A 25343-nucleotide genomic window follows, 5' to 3' on the forward strand; every position below is an offset into this window, starting at 1 on the left:
TCTTTTGAGTAACTCTTTATTCTGTAAACAACATGAAACGATATTGTAACAACCATAAAGCCTATTTCATTTAACCCTGAAACTTATTATGTTATCAACGGGTATTCTGTTGTTTATTGTGTGTGTATATGACATGTAGAATTCTTAGTATTATTTTACTAAATATATAAAAAAATTGTAATAACCTGGAAAACGTGATAATATTAAATGTGTTGTTAACTGCTGTGCAAGTTAAATTTTGGCAAGACTTTAATAAAAGGTTGTTTGTAAACTGACGTTTAAGATATTTAAATAAGATGCCAATTACAAAGGCCACTGATGGTTGTATTGTCAAGAAATTTCTATGTGTTCCACAATAATTTCTATTTGAATGCTATTTTTACTCATTTAACATGCAAAGCTACAACACTCGAAATAAAAAGGAAATTTCTTATCTGAACCTTCAATCTGCTGTAAGACCTATTACTAAGGGACCTGTTCTTATTCCACCGGAGATTTTTGAATCTAAAGTCAGTAGAAAGTATGAAAGGGATTGTTTTCAACCTGAAACATCTGGTGAAATACAGCTTTTCACACAATATTAACTTAATGATTTGGTTGGATATTTGGTTCTTCCAAAGGATTCTTCAGAGCTTTTGGAGTAAATGAAATAATCATTTGATCTAAATAAGAGTTTTTTTTCTTCGCGATTTGTAAAAACGTTTTGCGAGATAGCAAAAAAAAATAGAATATTATTTTCGAAATCAGAGTACCTGAATTATGAAAAATATATTATTAAAACCAAAACAATTTTTATGAACGTTAAACTCGCGGGCCTATGTTATGTCTATGAATGATTTTTTATGCGTAATTTATAGCAGTAAGAAAAAGAAATATGTGAACAGCCCATGCAATATATTATTATTTAAATATTGTATTTTTTTATATATATTTTAATATAAAAGTTTGTCCAGGGGGATTATTTTTTAAATTAATAATAAAACGTACTAACTGTATTCACAACAATCAGTAAAACTACGCGAAACAAAATTACATTAAAGAGTATTCACATTATAAAATGATGCTTGTGCTGTTGTAAAGGCTTCTATCGTTTGGCAGGTTATTTTTGATTTATTGATAAAAATAATAATGTATAGTCCAATCCATTTATTTCTAACGAGTCGTTTATTTATTCGCTTGTAACATACAAGTTCTACAAGATACATTCGTTGATAAGCCTAACTCACAAATAAAACTAAAAGATCATTTATCAAGTTCTCTCTAGTAACTACGACAAAAAGTAGAACTGCTTGACTAATTCACACATTAATAAATCAATAACATGGTAAGAGGATCACTGATTAACTGAAGACATTTTCAGCTGAGACAATGGGTCTACCGTTCGAAATCGTTTTGTATTTTTGCGTTTGTTAAATAATAGTTGCTTTTAAAGATTACGTACAGCAACATTTATTTGCAAAAACTACATTTTCGTAGTCGGAGTATTGTAACAACATTCATGGATTAAATCTTTGCTCGATCGATTAGTTTCTCGATAATGGTTGGATGTGTTAGTTATAAAATGGAAATTTGTGAGACAGATTTAAGTGTTTAGATTGTTTCAGAATTATAACGAGTTGGATATAATTAATCGTAATAAAAAAGAGAGCAAGGAAAAAATTAAACCATATTCGTGCAAGACAAACAGTGCAAAACAAAAAACAACACCTCATTTGCCGTTTACGAAGATATTCGTACAGTCCAATCTGGATGCATGTGATAAAAAATGAAAATTCAAATAATATATTTTGTATATAAAAAAAGCAACAAAACTACAAACTTCACAATACTCTTAGATACCTAACACATAATGACAATTAAAATAAAAAGTATCATATATAAATGATACCTTAGCATATTTTCAGCTATTGACTGACACAAAAACCATATAAGCCTATATCTCTTTAAGTATAAAACCTTTATTTTATAAATACAGATATATGTATTTATACAAAAACCAACTCATTTCCTTTAACCAATAGCGAAAAATTAATATGCAAACAACAACAACGTAAAAAAAAATCACATTAGTTACTAACGGTACTCTTTCTTTAGTAATACCTATCTGCAAAGGACATGCATTTAGTATAAATTACATGCGAGTAATCTGCATGAACATGTAAAACTTATAACACGTTTATTTAACTAAAAATATATATATAAATTTAGCGGTTTAGTCTAATACTTTTAAAGGAAAGAAAGACTATATGTCACTCACTACTTTAATAATTTGAAATAATCCATTTTATTTAAAACACGAATCAATGTATACTAGATAAAAAAGAAATTTTTGTTTAAACTTGAATATTAAAACATTACTTCAGAGATATAATATGAATTGTTAGGTTAAGCATAGTCTCATATTTTGATATAACATAGTTTAAAATTTTAATGATTTCCTTTTGATAGTTCTTCTCTGTATAATATGTTCTTAACTTACTTGTTAAGAGTACATATGAATTTCTAAAGCTTTAGCATTGACAAAGTTCCAGAGGTCTTTTTCTCTCTCTTTTTTTTTTTTATTATGAGAAATGTTGTTCATGTTTCAGCGATGGGTCTAAAGACTTCATTAAACACACTCATCTGAATATCAGACTCGCTGTTGTCATTATGGTCTGTATAAGCGTGATTGCTTACTCCTTCTATTGACCTTTGAGGAGAATGCAGTAATCTCTGTATAGTCATAGAATCTGTAGTGCTACTATCATTGAGCTGCATTGTATCTCCTACAGAGCGTAACCTCGCTTTTCGGCCGATCACTGTATTCCTACGATTCTCCAATGCCTTTAAAGTATTATGACGGCTAAAACGACGAAGGTTCTGAAGAATCGGTTTATCTATATACAAAAGGAACACATAAAGAAATAGATATGTTTATTACACATTAAGATATATGATTAAGAATGGTATAACCATTTTTTATTTTATATCGTTCATTAATGACGACGAGTTTGCTTTTACCAAAATACTGTAACTCAACAAGTAAGTCTATGAAATAATTAGCAAGCTGTATTCTTAAAATAACACTTCACTTGTCAGACTTAACCAAAAATAAACTATTTGAAAACAGATAATAACATCAATAGATCAGCCGAAACGTATAGATCTCACAATGCTAAAATTCGAAGCCTCGATACTTACAGTGAGCACAGTGCATAGTTAATCATGTGTCTCTTGTGTTTAAAAACAAACATGTGAGCTATATATGTATACTCATATATAGATATATAAAATTAGTAGACAATGATCATTTTTAAAGGCGAGAATATGGATCGTCAAAACTTATTTTTGTACTATTTTAACGATCTTTACCTCCTCTTTTTAAATCAACAGTTTATACTAATCTTGTTCCCTAAGTTTTTACGTCTATTCATGAAGACTATATTTTAAAAATGATATACGTTTAATTGAATGATACATGTTTTTCAACAGTTTACTGCTACCTTGGCTTTTTCCCACCTAACCACCACACTGAACTTATTAAAAATTAGTAACAAATATAACAAAAATTAAATACATATACTGGCATGCAACTAAAACAAACAAAATGCAAGATTGTTTTCAAAAGACCGTCTTAAAGACAAATATTGTGTCATCACAGATCGAATAATCGGCTTCCATCAATGCCACAGGGGAAAGTAACGTAAGACGAACAGCAACAAAGTAATTTAATGAAAATGGAATAATGTTTCTTCTAAGATAATATGACACAGATTAACACAATGCAAGTAAGCGCAGTCATATGCTTACCTATGTATGTTCTTCAACAGCCTGTTGTGCACTCATATTTGCCTGAATAAGGCAATACAAACAACGTATGCAAAATAAACAACAGCAATACACTTAACGCAAGTCGCCAATTATCAACATTTACAACCGCTACCTTAACACCAACTATTTGAAAACAGCAATGGCGTTATGAAATTGTGCTATACGCAGTGATAATAAATATTTAATACGCAGATTTCAGTTAAGTATGTAGAAATATTTATCATCGTCATCTGAATATGAAAATGTACAATGTTAATTGTCTACTGTTAAAACTTGCTGAAATACAGTCGCAGAAATCAACGCAAAGAAAGCAAACTCAAGTAACGATATGCAATTGTAAATCTGAAAACCTTTCACGTGACAATTTCCAATTAATGTACTAGCAGATGTATGAGTTGTGGTTTTCAGTTAACGCGCACGTTAGTTAAACACCAGATTTTTTATGGCGAAACCTTTGATAATTTCACTGCACCACAAAATTAAGAATGTGAAAGTAAGTTTAAAACTACTCTCTTTCTTCAAAATTCCCGTGTTATCCCACACTACAGTAGATATCGCTTGCAATAATTTTATAGTGTATTCGTCATATGGATTTGTAGCTTGAACAAAATATTAGCAGTAGATCTTCAGTTTGTTTGTTTAATTTTTTTGCTATCCCTGTTTTTAGATTTTCAATTTTCAATTTGTTCAATTATCTTGGCAATGGACAAATTTATGCTTGGAGTACAACACAACCCCAATGAGCACATACAAAATTTTGCCAGTAGAAAATCAGCCTTTTCAAACAAAGCAAATACATATGCCTAAAAGATCGTTTTAAGTGCAGTTTTTGTCTTAAAAAGTAATTATTTACTGATCCAGATGGCTTTATGCCTGATATTTCGTATAAACACACACAGAAGCCAAAAGCAACCGTTCAGTGAAAAACAATATATTTTTTTAGATAAGTCATGGATATTTGCAGCAATTTATATAGTATATTTATCTAGATTTTAATGCAAAATACTCTGCCAACTTTATTACAGCTTCTGAAAAATACCATAAATAATAATATGAACAAATGAGAAATTTTGTCTAAAATCATGAAATCATTTAGTTTGCTTCTTATCAATATATGGGAGGTCTTAACTACAGAAAATGAAGGAAGTGTTATTCAAAATATACTGAGCCAAGGTTCCATTAAAAGCTCATCCTTCATTTGAATCCTGACATGGTGCTAGTGATTTATTTTTCTATCCAAGTTTTACAGCAAAGAAAGCTAATTTTCCGCGACATCTTTAAGGAAGAACTGAATGACAGGGTTTCATTGAGGTAATTTTTTGAATTTTACAAATCCAAATTATGAATTTTAAATGAGAAACTACAGTTGCAAGGATAATTTATTACCTTTGATATTACTTTCTGATTTATACATTTAAAATACGTCTAGTTAATTAAAAATTGTCTCTTTATTTTTCACAACTTTGTTCATGGTGATGTTTTATCAGTTTCTCGTCTCTTTCACTTTTTGTTTTAAAAAACTAAGCCTGGCCTCCAAACCGAAACGTCAAGAGGATACGTTGAGTACATAAGTATTATTTTTTATTACACTTAAATACTTCTAAGACATTCACATCAATTATTATAACTGAACGTGTATTCAATCATTAGACATAACCACTCATCAAACAAATGAGTAAAAACAATGGAGGTCATGGACAGATTGACATTTATCACTTTAGTCAGGAATTTGAAGCATGTTTTTACTTTCTGGAAATTTTCCAAATGAAGAGGCGATTAATCAGCATCTTAGATTAAATAACTTGGGTTAGTGTTCTAATACCTTGTTTATGATAATTTATAATTATCCAACCAAAAAATATGAATGAACACACTGATATTCCGCAATTATTATTGCACTGGTATTCTGAAGAAAAACTTCATGTATTTCCAAATAAGATCCGTCCACAAGATGGAGAAGACAACATATATTCCTTAACCAAAGATAATGATTTTACATAATTACTTAATTTACAATTAAAATTAAAGTCCTTTCATGGCTATCAAATCTTGAAAAACAGAATTCTATGCATACACATTTAGTATTCTGTATCATTATGTGAAGCTAAAGAGTCAAAAAATTAATTTCATCTAAGTTTTAAGGTCAAAGTTCATTGATAAAAAAATCCATTCAACAGCTGGTTAGGCTAAGTTTAATTCCTAATGCCAAGTGATTATAAAATGTTTTGGTTGTAGAAAATACTGCAAAACCTGACTGATAATATATCGTACGCGTGAGATACAATAAATAACCACTAAATATGCATTAAAAATAACTGAATTATAACACAAAAATATCAAAAATTACATTTCAAAATGTCTAATATTAAATATAACAAATTACGGAGATATATACACATATAGTGCATGAGAGCTGTAAAGTTCTATTCTTATGTAATAACGTAAAGGATTCATGATAAATTTAATACTGTTTTCAAATAAGGTTAACCAAAAACATGTGTTACTTATTCCAATAATCAAGTCAAATATTCTCTCTGTCTGAGTCTTACAAACATTTAAATTTCGCGTGAATGTTGAAGACAGAAGAGAAACATAATTATCATTTACCATTACAACTTAGAGAAGCATGCAGAAATGAAATAAATAATATGCTTACATATAATTAAAGTATATATATGCAAAAACTTGTTCTATAGGTATTAGTAAAAACTAATTTACTATAGATTGGATTTATTTTCATACGCAAATACAGTGATGCAATACTTGTGATGTAACAATCTCCTGAAATGGCTCAATTAACTCTCAACTGTAAGGTCACTATTTCCTGGAATGTCTCTAATGACTCCTCTCTGTGATGTCACTATTTCATAAAATGGCTTTACTGATTCTCCACAGTGACGTCAATCTTTCTTGGAATGACCCAGTGATGCCACTATTTCCAGAAATGGCTCTAATGATACCCAACCCTAATGTCACTATTTCCTAGAATGGCTTTACTTACTCTCCACAGTGATGTCACTCTCATGTGACGTCTGGGCCTGGCATGGCCTAGCGCGTTAAGGCGTGCGCTTCGTAATCTGAGGGTCGCGGGTTCGCGCCCGAGTCGCGCCAAACATGCTCGCCCTTTCAGCCGTGGGGGCGTTATAATGTAACGGTCAATCCCACTATTCGTTGGTAAAAGAGTAGCCCAAGAGTTGGCGGTGGGTGGTGATGACTAGTTGCCTTCCCTCTAGTCTTACACTGCTAAATTAGGGACGGCTAGCACAGATAGCCCTCGGGTAGCTTTGTGCGAAATCCCAAAACAAACAAACTCATGTGACGTACATATTAGCAATCAACAATAAAGAACTGACTTTGTAGTCCATACCGATCGATTGTATGTAAACACAGATGTAAACGCATGTTTATATTCGTTTATAGTTTTATAAGAAATATGCTGCAGTTTAAAATAACGTTTTATCAGTTTTACATGTATGTCGTTAGTTCCTTTTGTCAAAAGTTATACTCATTAATTGCCTTAGTGATTTAGTTTATTTTTACTTCAGAATGTTCCACAGAAGATCACAGTGACCAAAATGGCGTTACTATATGACTGGATTTTGGCCTTTGTCATTCACTTAGTTGATGACATTCACACGTCATGCATAATTAAAACAACCTTAATTATTTGCAAGATTATCCTGTGTGTATAAACTATAATATCAAACCGTACTATATTACATTTATTATAACTGACATTTATATAGAATTTGAACATTTTAAGTTAAAATGAAAATACGTTTGCTTTGTTAAGTACGTTGTAAACATATGCATTTGAATGCGATTTATATGTAACGATTAAATGTTAACACGTAAAACAGCGACATGCACCTTAAATTATAATATAACCGACTCGTGATAAATTTAACATTTCTTTGCACGTATCGCTGTGTAATTGAATTCGGTGGACTCAACAGATAACCTGATGTGGCTTTGCTATAAGAAAAACGCACACGCACACACACACACACACACGTAACTGAACAACTACAGTTGTTTATTTTTTAAACAGGATAAAAAATTATCTGACGTTTACAAAAACGTGAGTATAAGTTTTATTCTCTTGTCCTGCACCAGTATAAAACAGTGAATTAACGTTATTATTGTAAAGATTTAATCACGCTGAACTAAACCAACATTCCATGGTACTAAGATGCCTTTCTTACGTTGTTATGCAATTTTTCGTAACATGACCTCTTTGTTCTATGCTGTATATATATTCTTTGTAAACTAGTTGTATCTGATGATGACATAATACTCCACTATTTTCTGTTCTTAGGAATACGCCGCCTAGTGATATAACTTTTAACTATAATGTCACGAGCTATCTACCCCATTTTCATTCCTCTTGCATCGCGCCCATATTAGTACGCTTTCTGATGTCACTTCGTGAAACCATGAAATCATATGATCTTCCAGTCTCAAACTCTCTCCCCTGAGAAAGCCAAACGGGCACATGAGTCTCGACAGGAGAGGAAGTGTGATGGTTTATGGCGCTGTAAATTAGGTTTAGATACCCGCTCTGAGTAGAACACAGATAGACTGTTGTGTTTCTTTATGCTTAACAACAAACAAACAATCCGTGATGACGAGAAAACCCACTTGTATAGAAAATTATATATGTAAAAACGGCTGTTTTTTTACATAAACAAACAATATTTAGAATAAGAAAATCCATTTTATGTTGTTACATACCAGAAAATAGTGAAAAGTCTGAAACCAAAAGCCATTGATGTGTAACGACAGAAAAATATTAACTTCAAAATATTGTCCCCTAAATATAATTAATTTAAAATATTTGTTTGAATATAAAATAAAATAAGGTTCCAAAAGGGTATTACAACGTAGCTCACTTTCAACTAAATAATTGCACATCATAAAGATTGAACTTATAACACTTTCAAAATAGTGTAATAAAACTGCTAAAATCAATAGAACAATTCGTTAATTTTTTTCGGTAACAGATGTGTCTGTTTGCTTAGATGGCATATAAGCTGTCTAACTTTAGGTTGTAAAACGTTAGCCTGGAAAATGAGTGAAGCTATTTTTTACTTTTATTAACAACGTAAACATTAATGACCAAATATTATAGTTTTGGGATAATTAGGCAAACAGTGCTGCTGAAATGCATGCGTTGATACTAAAGCTATTTAAAAATTACTTAAGGGATCGTTTTTGCTGGTCCAAGTCATAAAGTATGCAAAACCAAGACTAAAGATAATAATCAGGTTAGCGAAGTTTTTATGAAAGAGAATTTCTCTAATACTTGAACAACTGGTGTAGTGTTTACTGTTAATTTATTGTCTATAAGTTACGAGAAGGTATTTAATTGGTAAATTTATTTTTGCATTAATAAAACTTCAGAATAATGAGCTTAGAACTGTCTATGATTTTTCTTTTCCTTAGTTTTATGCTGTAGTTTGTTTTGTTTTTTAATTTAGCGCAAAGCCATCCCTAATTAGCAGTTTAAGACCAGAGGGAGGGAAGCTAGTCATCACGTCCCACCGCCAATTCTTGAGCTACTCTTTTACCAACGAATAGTGAAATTGACCTTAACATATAACGTCCACACGACTGAAAGGGCGAGCACGTTTGGTGCATCGGGTATTCGAACCCGTGACCCTCAGATTACGAGTCGAGCCCCTTAACCACCTGGCCACACCAGGCGTCGTGCTGTGGAGGAAGAAAAATTTCAGTATATTGGTTTATGTGAATGAGCATATTTTTGGAAATTAGTATACAGCCTTTGAACTGTTGTAATATTATAATGAAGCAACAACTTCTATTTCTTTTAAACATTTTTTCTCATTTGTTGAATAAATAAATACCCTCTAATAATCGGACTCAATATTCAAAATGATGTTATAAACTGATATACGTGGAGAATAATTTGAAAGTCGCCAATAAATTTTGGAGCTTCTAACTCTTGAAATTAAACAAATAATATTTAAGTAAATATTTGTAACATTTTTTTTTGAATTATAATAAAATAATAAAAAATATCCTTACATGATGTGAATTTGCTACAACACTCCAGCTGAACTTGCGTTAATAATGCAGTAGCAAACCAAGTATGAAAAATGTACATAGTATTTATGTTTCAGGAGAAGTTGACTATTGAAGTTAGAGTATAAAAATAAACATACCACCACTTACAGACAGCTATCAATTACAAAATATTGTAATGATTACCTGAAGTGTTCTCAGAAATACTGAAAAGCCTTGTATGGAAAGCCGTGTCCAAAGAGTCAACTCTAGGCTTCTGGAAACGCCGCTTCTCCAAATTATGAATGGTCTTTCTTCTTTCTAGCCGCTTTCTTTTCTTTCGTATTTTCTGCAACTTCGTCATCATGTAAGCCACGCAATTTCTGCAATTGTCTAGCTATGTTCACTGCATGCTTATCAATATAAGCATCATCACTTATATCTTCGACTTTTTGGTTACAGCATTTCAGCTCAATGGATGCCAAGATGTGTGAGAAAGTAGCAAATCGATGAAAACCCATTCCAATAAACTGAATAATCAAAATTGTAGCAAAGAAAGAGGCAAATACCAAACCAATTGGCTCTAATTTTAAGTATTCGCTCTCGATTTTGATCTCGTTAGTGCTGGGAATGTACGTAACGTTACTTTTCACCCCTAAAGGCCACCTAATATGCAGTTTATTTTTGTTGAGCTGCAACAAAAACACAATAAGAATGAACAATGAGTTAATCATAAGAAATCCAAACACAATTTTGTTTCGTAACTCTTTTAACCCAGTAGCTACTCGAGCCTCCTGTTCTTTATTTTTCAGAAGCGGCTTCAGATATTTGTTAATTAACTCCTTGAAAAAACTGGATTCTTGTTTCTCAAGATATACTAACTCACTACCAGCTAAGCATTCGTCCTCTATCCAATATGGGTGTTTCTCTTCATCCCTTTTTAAAACTGGTTCTGCCAATTAAACAATGATAAATGACACAATCATTGTGATAAATGTTAAGGTACAACTAATAATATTGACACTTGTAACACAACTTTTATATTTCTGATTAATACATCGATGACAACCTTTCGAAATCTTACATCTGAAGACGAAAAACGAAAATGTGTTTATGCCAGTGTAATAATTAAGAATGCATTGCCTAAACGATTTAGCAAACAATACTTCATGTTTTCTTTTTTTTTCTAAGATAGCATCGTAGCAAAATAAAAGTAATGTAATACTTTCAGTGTTTATTTTCATATGTACATTGAAAACAATACAAAACTACAAGAACATTTCCAACGTTTTCGCTGTGCACAAAGCTACTAGAGGGCTATCTGTGCTCGCCGTCCCTAATTTTGCAGTGGAAAACTAGAGGGAAGGCAGCTAGTCATCACCACCCGCCGCCAACTCTTGGGCTACTCTTTTAACAACGAATAGTGGGATTGACCGTCACATTATAACGCCCCTACGGCTGAAAGGGCGAGCATGTTTGGTGTAACTGGGATTCAAACCCGCGACCCTCGGATTACGAGTCGAACGCGACCCTCGGATTACGAGCCTTAACCCATCTGGCCATGCCGGGCCGTAATTCGGTTTAATTAGACTACAAATAAGCTTACTTTTACAAATGTTATAGAGTCTGTGTTTAAAAAGTTCTAAGTGGTGAATTAATTTTAACAAATAAATATTTTGTTAGTATTTTTCCTTAAAACATAAAGAAGAATAAACATTTACTAGTACCAAATATCTTTTATCCTTTATACAGTCGAAAGATTTGAAAACGTGTTGGAATATCCGTACTATGTTTTTACTTTATGACCTTGAATACAATGAAAAGGCTCAAGATTGTTATTTAAATCTCTTTCATTTTTCTGCGTAGCTTTTACTAAAATTTTGGTTATTCAATAATTACCTCATTATTGATAAAATAAGTGGAGATTAGATAATACAAATTCGTTTTAATTAAATTTTATACATTTTCGTTAACCATTCAACGATGGCCATGTACATATTTATTAGGCTTGAATGCCCACACAAGTTGTCTTTTGTTTTAGGTACTAAATGAATATTTTCTTCAACATAATTATATTTTTGTCATACATTTATTACTGTTGCCTTTTAATTATTGATAACGTGATTGCACGTCAGACAATACATTTTAATTTACATCAGCTATTTTGCTCTGTTAAGATTGGGTTTGGTTTCTTAGGGTGTCTACCCCTTGTTAAAGCCGTAAGATGAAATGTGGAGAAATTAAAGAATTTTCATTGGGTACTGGTTGTTTCGTTTCATAAAACTTAGTTGCACTCTGGTATACACCTGAATTTTTCTGGAACTGTTTATTTGAAGTTAAGCACAAAGCTACACAATGGGCTATCTCTGTTCTGCCCACCATGGATATCGAAACCCAGTTTCCAGTCTTGTAAGTCCACAGACTGCTGTGCCACTAGGCGGTGGGGCTTTCTGGAAGTAGAGTACATGTATATTAAAACATTCGTAAAGGTGTATCTTCTATGATGGTTTTTACTTAGTTCACAAATTTAAGTCACAATTTCTGAATACGCCTTCAGATGTTCTTATAAGCTAGTTTCTAGAATAAAAACATGCTTTACTGTATATTATCTGTTTTACTTAGTTATTCTCATTGCTTAAGTCATGGAAGAAGTGATTTTTTTTCTCTATCATGATATCTGTGTTCACTTTACTTTGTCTTTTGAAACTTTCAGTGGTATATAATGTTGCATTCTGTAATGCTTTTGGTTTCTTTTTAATTTTACGCAAAGGTATTCCAAGGTTGTCTGTGTCAGCCGTTCCTAACTTAGAAGTGATATATTAAATGGAAGGTAACTAGTCGACACCATCCACCAGTAGTTCATCTGTTATTTTTAATCAGCAAATAGTGGAATTGACCATCACATTATTAAGCTCACACAGTTAAAAATGCGAGCACGTTCGGTAACGAAGATTTGAACCGAGACATGAAGGTTGCGAATATAGCCCCCTAACGGTCGAAAATTATGGAACAACCTGCTTGCTGAGCATTAAGATTTCCTTAACTTTTGACATCATTGTATTTTACGTTAAATTAAGTTGGAAATATTTTTAACAAAATAGATTTTAAGTAAATTCATAAATTATGCCTAGTAGTACTTTTGTTACTCTTACCTTCGATTGATTCGTCAAATTGGGTTTTATATTCCACTCTTTCCTTTTCGTCTTTCCCTTCTTTAACAGTGAGCAAGCTTTCGTGTTTTTTTTCTGAATGACGAACAACAGAGGATTTTATACGGAAAGATGTGCCGATTGTGTTTCCAAGTCGATGTTCTAAAGTTTCAATTTTCTTGTTTAAGTTTTTAAGTTGCTCACTGACTCTAATGAGTTGTAGCTTTTCCTCACTCGTCTTCGGGTAGGTACAAAACATGCATTTAAACAGGTTAGCAATACCACAGGTTATTCCACCATCTTCTTCTTTATTATTTCTACCAAACCCCAGCCATCTAAATATTTCAGAATCACTGCTTTGTTTATTTTTAATTTCTTCCCCTTCTTTCTGTTCTTGCACTAAAAGTTGCTTTTTATTGGTCTGAACTTCTCTTGTTCCCCAGCTTACAACATTTAGGTTTACCAGAGAGTAGATAATCAGTAACAGATACATCGAAGGCACACATATAAAGTAAAGAACACCAGATATTATACAAGAAAATTCCTGCGGATGACAGATGGCCGAGATAAAAAAACTTGACACTAATGCAATCAAAAATATCGCCGATGGTGATCCGATACCGTCTTCAGTTAACTGTATAGCAGTACCTACAAGAACAGCCGTCATCAGCAAGGCGTACGCTGAGCTGAGGATCTGTGCTATTAGTATCTGTAAAAGAAAATTGACTCAAGTAAATCAGAATAGCAATATTCGACAGACACGAAAACCTGCAACAATTTATTTTAAACAATCGTTTTAGATTGTATATATCATAAAGCATTAAAAGATGAAAATGTTCACAATCTATTTTGAAACTAATTACATTAAGCTGTAGAATCTTACTATGATATTATGGTATTTGTGTTTCATAATTTCGTTATCTTATAATTAATACAGATAAACTACATGCAGTATTTTTTTAATTTCTTGATTTAGTGCTAATTCAATTCACCTTTTATAAACACATCAAAACTTTTCATTAAGGTATGGGAAAACAGTGACAAGCGGTTATATAAAGCTAAGTTAAGGAGTTCCGAAATCTTGTTTGAGAAAAATCTAGCTTGTTTGTTTGTTTGTTTGCTTTTGAATTTCGTGCAAAGCTACACGAGGGCTATCTGCGCTAGCTGTCCCTAATTTTGCAGTGTAAGACTAGAGGGAAGGCAGCTAGTCATCACCACCCATCGCCAACTCTTTTAAATATTTTCTTGTACAATTAATAACCTACCACTTGTATTAAAATTTGATGTATTATCTATGGTTTTATGTCAAATTTGTTCACATACCATGATAATTAAGTACTTTAATTAGACTTTGAATATAACTCATTTAAACGCCGTGACAAGCGCAGTTTGACCAAAAGTACAATAAACAACGTAGTTTTTATTAAATATGCTATTAACTGGATAGTTATTACTAGAATCCTGTCTTTGAGCCAGTGTATGAGCTGAGAAGGAAAATGGAACATTGTTTCAACAGTAATAACGTGTTCTCATATAAATCGGCAAATACAGGGTAGTGAGGATAGTATTACGTAACCTTTTTATCAATTCTTATGGATTAATATAATTAGCCCAAAGGATGACAGATAACTTGAAATTGCATTAATATTCCTTAAAACTGTAGGGTAGTCATTCCCGAAAAATTATAATTCATAAAGTATGTCGTATAGGGTTTTTATTTAGTTTTCCTTTGTTGTGACACAATGGTTTCTTAAAGGTATCCTTTGGAGTATTTAGTTAGATTGTAATAGTTTATTATTTATTTGGCATCATTAAATTAAGTTATCTGAGTGTTAGGGCTTGTAATATCAGTTTTGAGGCCCAAAGTGTTGATTTATCACACTTGACTATGGTTGATTTATGTTGGATTTTTTTATCTTAAATGGTTTTACTTCATCGTGTGCATAAGCATTTTATGTGCTAATATCTTTGAATTTTTTCTTTTGCTTGCTTGTTTTTAAAGTAAAAGCACATTATGTGCTGTGGCACTGCAGAGAATTGACCTGCAGATTTTAGTATGGTAAGTTCATAATCTTACTACTGTTTCATTGAGGGACAATTGTTATTTTAATTGAAACTTGTGTAGAAAATGTCTTACTTTAAGTCATAATGAAGTCAAAATCTAAGCCACTAAGACAAATGTAAGTAGGTTTTAGACTTTACAATGTGAAACAATAAAAGCAGTTACATAAGCGGTTAGCATGGCACTATGGGAGAGGAGATGATGACACCATATATAGTTAGTATACATATGTAAATGATATGCAAATTAATAATGAATGTCTAATTATTGTCTTATTAATTAAAGATTAATTAATTAGATGTAAATGATATGTAAGTTCCTTAATAATTCATAGATAATGATTATCTTATTAATTAAATATTTTAATTGATACGAAAATGATACTGAATATTCACATTTTAATCACGATTACGTCATCAACATCAAAGAGTACGTTGTTATGTGATATCACATAATTAGGTCGTCGTCATCACCAGAGGACGCATACGTTGATCGTTTTTGTATTATTTCATAATATTTTTAAATTTTGCTTTTATCATTATTTTTTAGGCATTCTTAAATGAGTCACTCACTTATATAAAAATACAACACGTTTTAAGCAAATACCGTAAACATGTGTTAGTTAAATCATAGATTTAATCAGACCTAAACAAACAGTAACAACGTACAACTTACAAAGGCAGATTGTCCGTCTGTAGGCAGAAAGTGTTATCATATTTCCATAACATTGTATACAGATTCCATCTTGTCTCATTTTATGTTTACAGTTTCCATTTATATATATTTAATTGTGTCACTTTGTTTTTTACAGATATGGATGTTGCTTGTGTAAGTATGCAGTGTTACTAACACATATCATATGCTGTAGTAAATGTGTGAATATAGTTTTCAATTAAACATGTAATTTTCATGACAAACTTTTGCATTTTCTGACATTTTATATGTAAAACAGTTATTGCTAATTCATTAGTTTTCGTTTCTTAATTAATATATTGCAAAAATTTATTCACTTGGAAAGGATATTTATTAAATTCTCTCAATTGTACTCAAGTTGATTTTTTTAACTAAAGTTTAATTTAGCCATTACAGTTGCAGAAAAGTATATCTTTACTCGTCTGTAGAAATGTTTACAAGTTTTGGTCTGTAGCTCATTTCTTGCAAGTTTGGAACTGTATGCATAATGATCGCTAATACAAGTCTCTGTATAAATATGATATCATCAATGTATATAAGTCAAATCACAAACTTTACATAATACTTTTGTCGCACATACTGAAATATGCATTCACAAAACTTAAGCATCAGTTAGGGAATTGTAATTTTATATCAACTGTTCAGATTTATAGGAAATCATTCATTGAAAACTTGCAAGAAAGATCAGCCAACAGATTAATACTGATTTTCACTGTAAATATTACAAGTGAAAAAATTTCCATCCATAGCAGTGATATGTATAAACACAGCTTCAAACAAAGGCGTGAACTTCAAATTAATATCCCTTGTCTTCTCCATCATTTAAACAAATATTCTTTTGAACAATACGAAGCCTATTTCACAGTATACCTATAGTCTAATGTAATATCTACAGCATATCCAAGTGTTCTGACATGTAAGTAATCAAGTATAATAAATTTCTGCCAACAAAAGATAAGGAATATTGCCAAAGTGATTCATCTAATACAGCCATAAAACGTTTCTTCATTAGAAATTATACAAAACATATCATACTCTTGAAATCAATAAATGAATTTTGTATTCACTTCATGTTGGAATTTTGGACAACAGATCTTATGACTCTCTCACTTATATTCTGCCATTATGTTATTGGAGACTGTGGGTATACTTTAAAATTGGCTTCATGTTTTTCAAATTATGATTTGTCCAAGTATTGGAGAAGATAATGGATATTAATCTAAAGAAATTTACTTCATTTAAATGAATAAAATTTAAAGGTTCTTTTCAGAGCCATCACATCCTGAGGAAGAGAAAGCTATGTTGACATATATCATCTTTACTGATGAAAAAGTTTCTCACTTTGGATATTTACAATGAACATCAGCATTACTCTGTTGTATGATTCTTCTTGCAAGGCTCGGCATGGCCAAGCGTGTTAAGGCGTGCGACTCGTAATCTGAGGGTCGCGGGTTCGCATCCCCGTCGCGCCAAACATGCTCGCCCTTTCAGCCGTGGGGGCGTTATAATGTGATGGTCAATCCCACTATTCGTTGGTAAAACAGTGGCCCAAGAGTTGGCGGTGGGTGGTGATGACTAGCTGCCTTCCCTCTAGTCTTACACTGCAAAATTAGGAACGGCTAGCAAGATAGCCCTCGAGTAGCTTTGTGCAAAATTAAAAAACAAACAAACAAACACACCTCCTGCAAGTTTTCAATGAATGAATAGCTATAAATTTAAAAAGTTGATCTAAGATCCCAATCCCTTATCTATTTCTTGAAAATTTTAAATACGTATTTCATTATGTGTGACAACAGTTTTATTTAGAGTTTCTGAATTTACTTACATACATTGATGATAGTATAGATATAATGGAGACTTGTATCAGCCAGCTGTATCAAAAACTCTAGCTATTATCACAAATATATAGTGCTATCAATTGTTTAAAATTAAGAAATGGAAATATATACTTATCTTTGTAGAATACTTTTAACACCTCTGAGGGTCGCGGGTTGAAACCCACTTTACACCAAACATTCTCACCCTTTCAATCGTGGGGACTTTTCAATGTGACGGTCAATCCCACTATCTGTTGATAGAAGAGTACCCCAAATGTTGGCAGAGGTAGTGATAACTAGCTGTCTTACACCTAGTCTTATACTGCTAAATTAGGGACACCTAACGCAGATAGCCCTTGTGTTGCTTCGTACGAAATTAAAAAAAAAAAAATCTTCTTTGGATTATATATGTAATTTTCACTAATAATTTAATTTCATTATTTTATTTTTCTTTTATGTTTGATTATTTATGTCGACACACAAATATGTGCCCACAGGTGATATAAAGTTAACAACAGCAGAGATGGTTTAGTCTCTAACAAGATATAATCTGCACTCATTATTTTCTCAATCTCAGAGAGTCGGGTACAATATAGATCTCTTTCTGTTTTAATTACAAATGCTATATGAGCTTTCAAGAAATCAGAGCACAATCACTAACATTTAAACACTAACTTAACATAATAACATGCGTAGAAAAAAAATTCAAAAATGTTTCTGACATCATATGGTTAATTTGCATATTACTTATATATGCATATTAATAGCGTATGACGTCATCACTTACGCCTCCATAATTTCATGCTAACTACTTACATATATCTAATTCCATGCAAGGAATTATGTAAAAAGCATAATCTACCTGAATGTCATTCCTAGTAACAAAACAGATTATTGTGAAAAACATTATAGGAATCAAATTGGCCCAAAATGAAGTCCAATTATCGATTCTGAAGGCAGCTACCATGGAACCAAGTAACATGAGGAAGATAGTTCCAGGTCCAAGAACTGTACCAGCCATCAGCATGCCTTGGTACAAGATATAAAGGAAAGAGATGTTGTCATTGATGGTCACTGTTCTTTTGTAGTCGCTCAAAATATCAGTGATGTTTGCCATTGTTGATGGAACCCAGCGACGTCGTTGAGTGAAGAACTCACCAAAACTTTCTGGGCAATGGGTGTAGGCATCTGAGGCAGCACTGTACTCAACCCTATAGCCGCGTTTAAGTAGAAGCGTGCATAGCCAACGGTCTTCTCCTGATCAATAAGAATAAATAAACAGACTTAGTGAACTTCAGTACCTACTCACGCAAAGTTTCATTATAATGAATATTGAGAATGTGTTAAAATTGTTTCAATAGGATTTGCTTGAAAAATAAGCTAAATAGAAAACAGTAGTGTTTATTGAGTCAGACAATCAGTATTTTCCTGTAAAACATATTACAGCTCTATGACATGCATTTAGAGAGTAACCCAGTGTCATCACTTTATCATTTGAATCACTAAATGTTATAGTAGTCTATTAAATATGTGTTTCATGATTTACTTATCTGATTTTAACTTAAGTTATTATTGAAATAGTGAAAAACAAGTAACATTAAAAAGGTTGGTTTCAATTGCTCATAATGGTTAAAATATAATACGATCAGTTTCCTAAATTCTATGGCAAGGTAAATTTACTAGTAATAAATATTATAAAAAGAATATCAAAATAGGGATCTAAGTGAGATAGGAAGCCTCCAGCTTTTAAAAAAAGGAAATATTAATATTTTTATGTATCGTACAAATAGTCATAGGGTACCTAAATAGTAAAGCAATGCATTCTAATATTTATTAATAAGAATATCATAAGGATATATTTAGTTAGCTTTTCTCATTACCAAGTTGATTTTTAGTTTCGCTCTAAATAGGTAGATGGTTCTGATTAGAAATTAATATCATTATTTTAGATTTAATTTTATTAAACAACCAAACTTACTGCATTTATTTAAAAATTCATTTTCACATATAATTTAAGGATTAATAACAAGCCATCTGTCAATTTTACAATCATTTCTCTAACTACATTTATTTAAAAAAGATATGAATAGAGAATGGCTACAACTAATGTTCTGAAACATTAAATTTATTAAATTTCAAAGATGGTTTTGTTTAGTTAATTATTAACGTTTCATTAACAGAAAACTTAATTGCATAGTGCAAAAATACATTGATTGTATCTTTTATTTCTTAACTCCTCTTCTTCCCCCGCTGGTACAGCTTAAGTCAACGTATTTACCGCACTAAAATGAGGGGTTCGTTTCCCCTCGGTGGACACAGTAGATAGCCTGCTATGGATTTGTTAAGAGAAAAAAATACACTAACCGCCGTTCTATTGGTAGTGTTAAAGATATGTTGAAACTTTAAATATATTCTACTACATAAGTTTTCCTACTGCTAAGATAATATTGTGGCTTAAATTTTTAAACCAAAATTTGCAATTATTTATTAGGATCATTTCTCACACGAATTTGAATATTTTGATGCACACATGGCATTTCGAAGTGTATTATATTTTAACAGTTTACCTTGATCATATTGTATATAGTGTAAAGGTTCTTCAGACTTCGTGGCGTATTTTCTCATTACATTGTCATCCATTAATGCTTTTACACGGAACAGTGAGAAACATCCAGGACTGCAAAGAACACATCCAATCATATGTTCAGTTGCTTTTTGGAGCCAATGACCAATGGCATATTCAAATTTCTGATATAAAACCATACCACCTAAACAAGAAGTTTCTTTTTAACATATTTATAGGTAAATCATTTACAATAGCATGATAATTTGATTTATTGCCTCAACATATTTGAACAATTACACAAGTGTTTTATGAATTAAAATGTCAGCTTTAAGAAAAATGACACTAGTAGTTTACAGTATTAATATTACCATTGATACTTTACGATGAATCAAAAAATCATTGAAAGAGTTCATTTTTGGGCTTTGGACGTTATTCCTGTTAAACATCTCATTGTTAACTAAAATAATCTGAGCTTATTAGCTTTTAATGGTGTTATATTTCAAACAGTATCACAAATTGTTTTAAACTAAAAACACCCAGAACTTAATGTCAACATATAATAAACAAAGCAGAAAAACAGAATTATAAACACTATATCTTAACCCTTAGTGGTTCATCATTAAGTCTGAAGGCTTATAACACTAAAAATCGGGTTTTAATACTCACAGGAAGCAAAATACAAATAACTCATTACCCAGCTTAGTGACAAAAAAAAAGAACAAACGCTTTTACCTGACCCTACTGGATGAATTCGGCCACATGCAGCTCCAAGAGTTTTATTTTTTTTCATTAGATCAACTAAAAGTCGTACAGAGTCAGCCCGGAAGTTTATGTCGCCGTCTAGAGCAAGAATATAAGTGTTTTCTGCTCGTTTATCTTTTTGGTCAATAGTAAAAGAGCGCTCCATAAGTTTGTGGCCAAGAAGGTAGTACATGTACATCACCTATACACGCAGGAGAACTATTTTGTTGAATCTGTACTAGTGTAAATACAATTTTCCATCTTTAATCTAAACTGATTAACAATAAGAAAACTCAACAAAATATTCATTCATGATTTTTTGGCACGCACACATAATTCCTATCTTTCGATTTACTTCGAGGAAAATGTGGTAAAAAAGTTCTATCAAAAGCTATAAATGTGCTGAGATGCAGGTATTTGATTTTTGTTTCTTCAACTTAATAATTTATCTTTGATGTTCAGTAAATCTTTAAAAATCTGAAATATATCCTTAAATCGTCCTTGAATATTTTTTCCTGAAACCTGTAGGAACCTTGTTTTATTATTAAACAAAATAAGCGGAAGATGAATATGTAGATAAATTTGTCACTAATTCATTCCTGAATAAATGGCACTGAATACTCACTTCATAATATAGCTACAGAAGGTGAAGTCAGTGCATAACATGCATAACACAAACAAGGCTGTTAATGCAACAAGTGAGATAAGATACAATAGTACATTAGCACGCATTCGTAAATCATGTACAGTTGATTAATTTCAAATATTTATGATTCAAAACCGGGAAAACGAACAGCGTGGTTACATTTCATAAAATAGGTTAATAATAGGAATTTTACAAAACTTTTAATCAAATACACTGGCAAAAAACATCTTAAAAAGCAGACTCGTTTTTGAAACAACACTCAAGACCTTTTACTTCAATAGCTAAGGCTGCTAAAATATTAATAATAGCAAAATCATTGATGTTATGATTGTAAAATAAAATCCATCCGTTTGTTTTCAGTTTTATGATTTTTCTTTCACAAGCCTACAGTAAAACGGCAAAAGGATATATGTATTTTATTTAAACCTTGGCAAATTTACTAAAATGTTCTGTACAAGTCATAAAACAATTTTTATGATGATTTTTGAAAATAACATTATCAGTTTTCCATTGTTCCTGGTCAAGTTCTCTTCAATACAATTTAAGAACCGAAGCCTACAGCAAAAATGGCTAGGTATACTCACCAAAATCAATGCGCGGCTATTAAACAAACTCTTGCGAAGGATGAAGAGCTATTTTTAACTTGATTTTTGAAAGTCAAAATTACCTCTCTCTAACTTTTTAAGTTCTTCTTTGCTACCACATTAATTTCTTTGAAGCCATTCAAGTATCGCAGAAATGTAAGAGTCATTTAAGCACTATTATACTAGTAGAAAACGACTTCACTTTAGAGTAAACAGTATGTATATTTATAATAGTATCTCCAGCATTACTAGCATTGATTATAGTTCTTCAAGTTACTACAGAAAATAAACAACTTGTATTATTTTATTGAAACTTAGACAGTAATAAAGACTGCAGTATTGATTATGTCATAGGGTAGTTTCTAAAATAATTAAAATGCTTTTATATTTCGTTCTGAACAATTTCAGTTTTCACTTTCTACCATTGAAAAAAAACCGAAGTTTATTAATGCATGTCAGTTTCCCGAGTTAGCCGTTCTTCAATTTTTCTGGAGTTCGCTATTCTGTTTTGTCTCTACGTTTATTTCTGCGGCTATTTCATGAGTTTTCTGACAGTAGATGATTACCACAGTATATTTTCTACCATTGTGAGTGATGCGTTATTCTACTAATTTTTGCGCTTTACTGAAATTCTTAGTGCGTATTTTAGTATTATTTTATCGTTATTAATCACATTTTTCTTTCACAAGCCTACAGCAAAATTGTCTTGGTTTTTACATCAAAACCTAGACAACAGATATATTATATGAAACGCTGCAAATGTCCATGATCTATTTAAAAAGCTATTTATTTTTTCATTGAAAGCTGATTTACGTGGCTATAAATACATAATATATATGATGTTGTTGTGAGCGGCTTCTTTTGCATTCGGGCCCTGCATGGCCGGGTAGTTAGGGTTCTCGACTCGTAATCTGAGGATCACGGGTTAGAATCCCGTCGTACCAAACACGCTCGCTCTTTCAGTCGTGGAAGCGTTATAATGTGACGGTCAATTCTATTATTCATTGGTAAAAGAGTATCCCAAGAGTTGGCAGCGGCTGGCGATGACCAGCTGCCTTCCCTCTAGTCTTACACTTCCAAATTAGGAACGGCTAGCGCAGATAGCCCTCGTGTAGCTTTGCTCGAAATTTGAAAGAAACAAACCTTTGCATTCGACGCTTGTTTAGAAGAAACCTCAGTTACAAAACCACCTGGCTCGATAAGTAATGGCTGGGTGGAAAAAAAAGAGTCAATGCAGCAGTAAGCTATTGAAAAACATGTAACATTTAATTGAAAACCAATGCATGTGTGCAGTTTAAAATTTACTTTCCATAAATAAATATAACACAAACTTAAAAAACGACATATTTCAAAATTAATTATTTAGGAAAGGGTATAGGGACCATAAAAAGTATAGAAATGTGTGTAATCAATATGAAAAGATTGTATTTAAGCCTATAACTACAGATACTAAAAAAAATAAACAAGAAAGGTTAGAAATAATGTATACCTTTACTCAAGCTACAAATCCCTATTTTGACTGCACTAAAATTGATAAATACTGTAGACACGAGTCAAAATATGAATATGTATTCTTTGATCGTTTTTAAGCAAAGTATTCATGATAAAGGTAAGTTGAATGGATGGCAGTTGCCTGTTTTTGGAATCACAAGTGTCGTCCTCTATACACTTGTGTTGCTATAACAGGCAGTTGTGGTCTATTTAATTTAGTTTCATTAGAGATTTGTAGTTCGAGATAATAATGTAGACGTTGTTTCCAGGATATTTTGATTAAATTTTGAAATTTCGTATTTGAAGGCTTGAAAATATAATATTTGAATTTTGATTCAATTTGTTACACTTTTCTTATTATCAATATCCACTTTTTAAATTAACAATTTTTAATTATCTTGTGTATTCATATAGTACACATGTAGTACAACATACATGACTTATGGGTTAAACTTTATTTTTGTAGACAAGAAATATGAACAGAAGAAATATACAATTTAAAACGCATGTATTTACTTTCCTTCATTTTTACACAAGTGTTCGACCAATTCAAATTTTCTCTAAATTCGAACTTTTCCTCTGATTCCAAGCTGTTCAGATTAAGCACGTCCCCCGCTGGTACCAAGCTAAAATCAGTGGATCGATTGCCATCGGTGGACTCAGCAGATAACCCGATGTGGCTTTGCTATAAGAAAACACTCACACACTCGAATTAAGTGATTGTTTGTTTTGAATTTCGCGCAAAGCTACTCAAGGGCAATCTGCGCTAGCCGTCCTTAATTTAGAGTACAAGACTAGAGGGAAGGCAGCTAGTCATCACCACCCACCGCCAACTCTTGGGCTACTCTTTTACCAACGAATAGTGGGATTGACCGAAACATTATAACGCCTCCACAGCTGAAAGGGCGAGCATGTTTGGTGCGACGGAGATTCGAACCCGCGACCATCAGATTACGAGTCGAACGCCCACCTGGCCATGCCGGGCCCGAATTAAGCGAGCTCCACTGTACTAGTTGTAAAACAAGGATGACCTCTCACATTAATTAATCAAAGTGGCCCGGCATGGCCAAGCGCGTTAAGGCGTGCGACTCGTAATCTGAAGGTCGCGGGTTTGCATCCCTGTCACGCCAAACATGCTCGCCCTTTCAGCCGTGGGGGCGTTATAATGTTACGGTCAATCCACTATTCGTTGGTAAAAGAGTAGCCCAAGAGTTGGCGGTGGGTGGTGATGACTAGCTGCCTTCCCTCTAGTCTTACACTGCAAAATTAGGGACGGCTAGCACAGATAGCCCTCGAGTAGCTTTGTGCGAAATTCAAAAACAAACAAACAATAATTAATCAAACGACACACTCACTCGCTGAGTACCATGAACAAACTATCGCCTTTCATTTATTAAGGAGGAAAAATACGCACATACATAATAAAATAAAACTGACCCGAACAAAGATTTGTATAGTTTTTATTTCGTTTACAGTTTTGTGAATAATACAATAAGTAATAAAACAAATAAAGTATGTTCAATGGACTTCAAAAATGATTTCAAAACTCAAAGATATTTAAGTATTTTCAAGAATCGTACGAACCCTGTAAAAGAGAGATACTCTTTATAGTACATATATAATAAATACTCTTCAAAACAAGAAACGCAAAAGGGATATTTTTGTTATTTTAAAGAGAAATATATGCAATAACGTTACAAGCTCAGAGTATGTGATATTACACGTGTTAAGACACTGATTGTCAGACCAAAATGACAATA

At 32.1% G+C, this 25343-nt stretch overlaps 1 pseudogene across 1 annotated transcript in view; it reads right to left on the bottom strand.

The window, feature by feature from the left end:
* Positions 1–1145: 1145 nt before the first annotated feature.
* LOC143222145 (chitin synthase chs-2-like) overlaps positions 1146–25343 on the bottom strand; it is a 68823-nt pseudogene continuing 44625 nt past the window's right edge. Inside the window, exons 10-16 of the transcript XR_013012039.1 lie at positions 23236–23301; positions 20854–21064; positions 20123–20323; positions 18418–18812; positions 12987–13692; positions 10042–10786; positions 1146–2876 (exon numbers count right to left, since the gene is read on the bottom strand). The product of XR_013012039.1 is annotated as a chitin synthase chs-2-like (transcript). The remainder of the gene's footprint in view (positions 2877–10041; positions 10787–12986; positions 13693–18417; positions 18813–20122; positions 20324–20853; positions 21065–23235; positions 23302–25343) is intronic.

This window comes from Tachypleus tridentatus, chromosome 8 (assembly GCF_004210375.1).
Source record: "Tachypleus tridentatus isolate NWPU-2018 chromosome 8, ASM421037v1, whole genome shotgun sequence".
In the NCBI taxonomy this organism is placed as follows: Eukaryota; Metazoa; Arthropoda; class Merostomata; order Xiphosura; family Limulidae; genus Tachypleus; species Tachypleus tridentatus.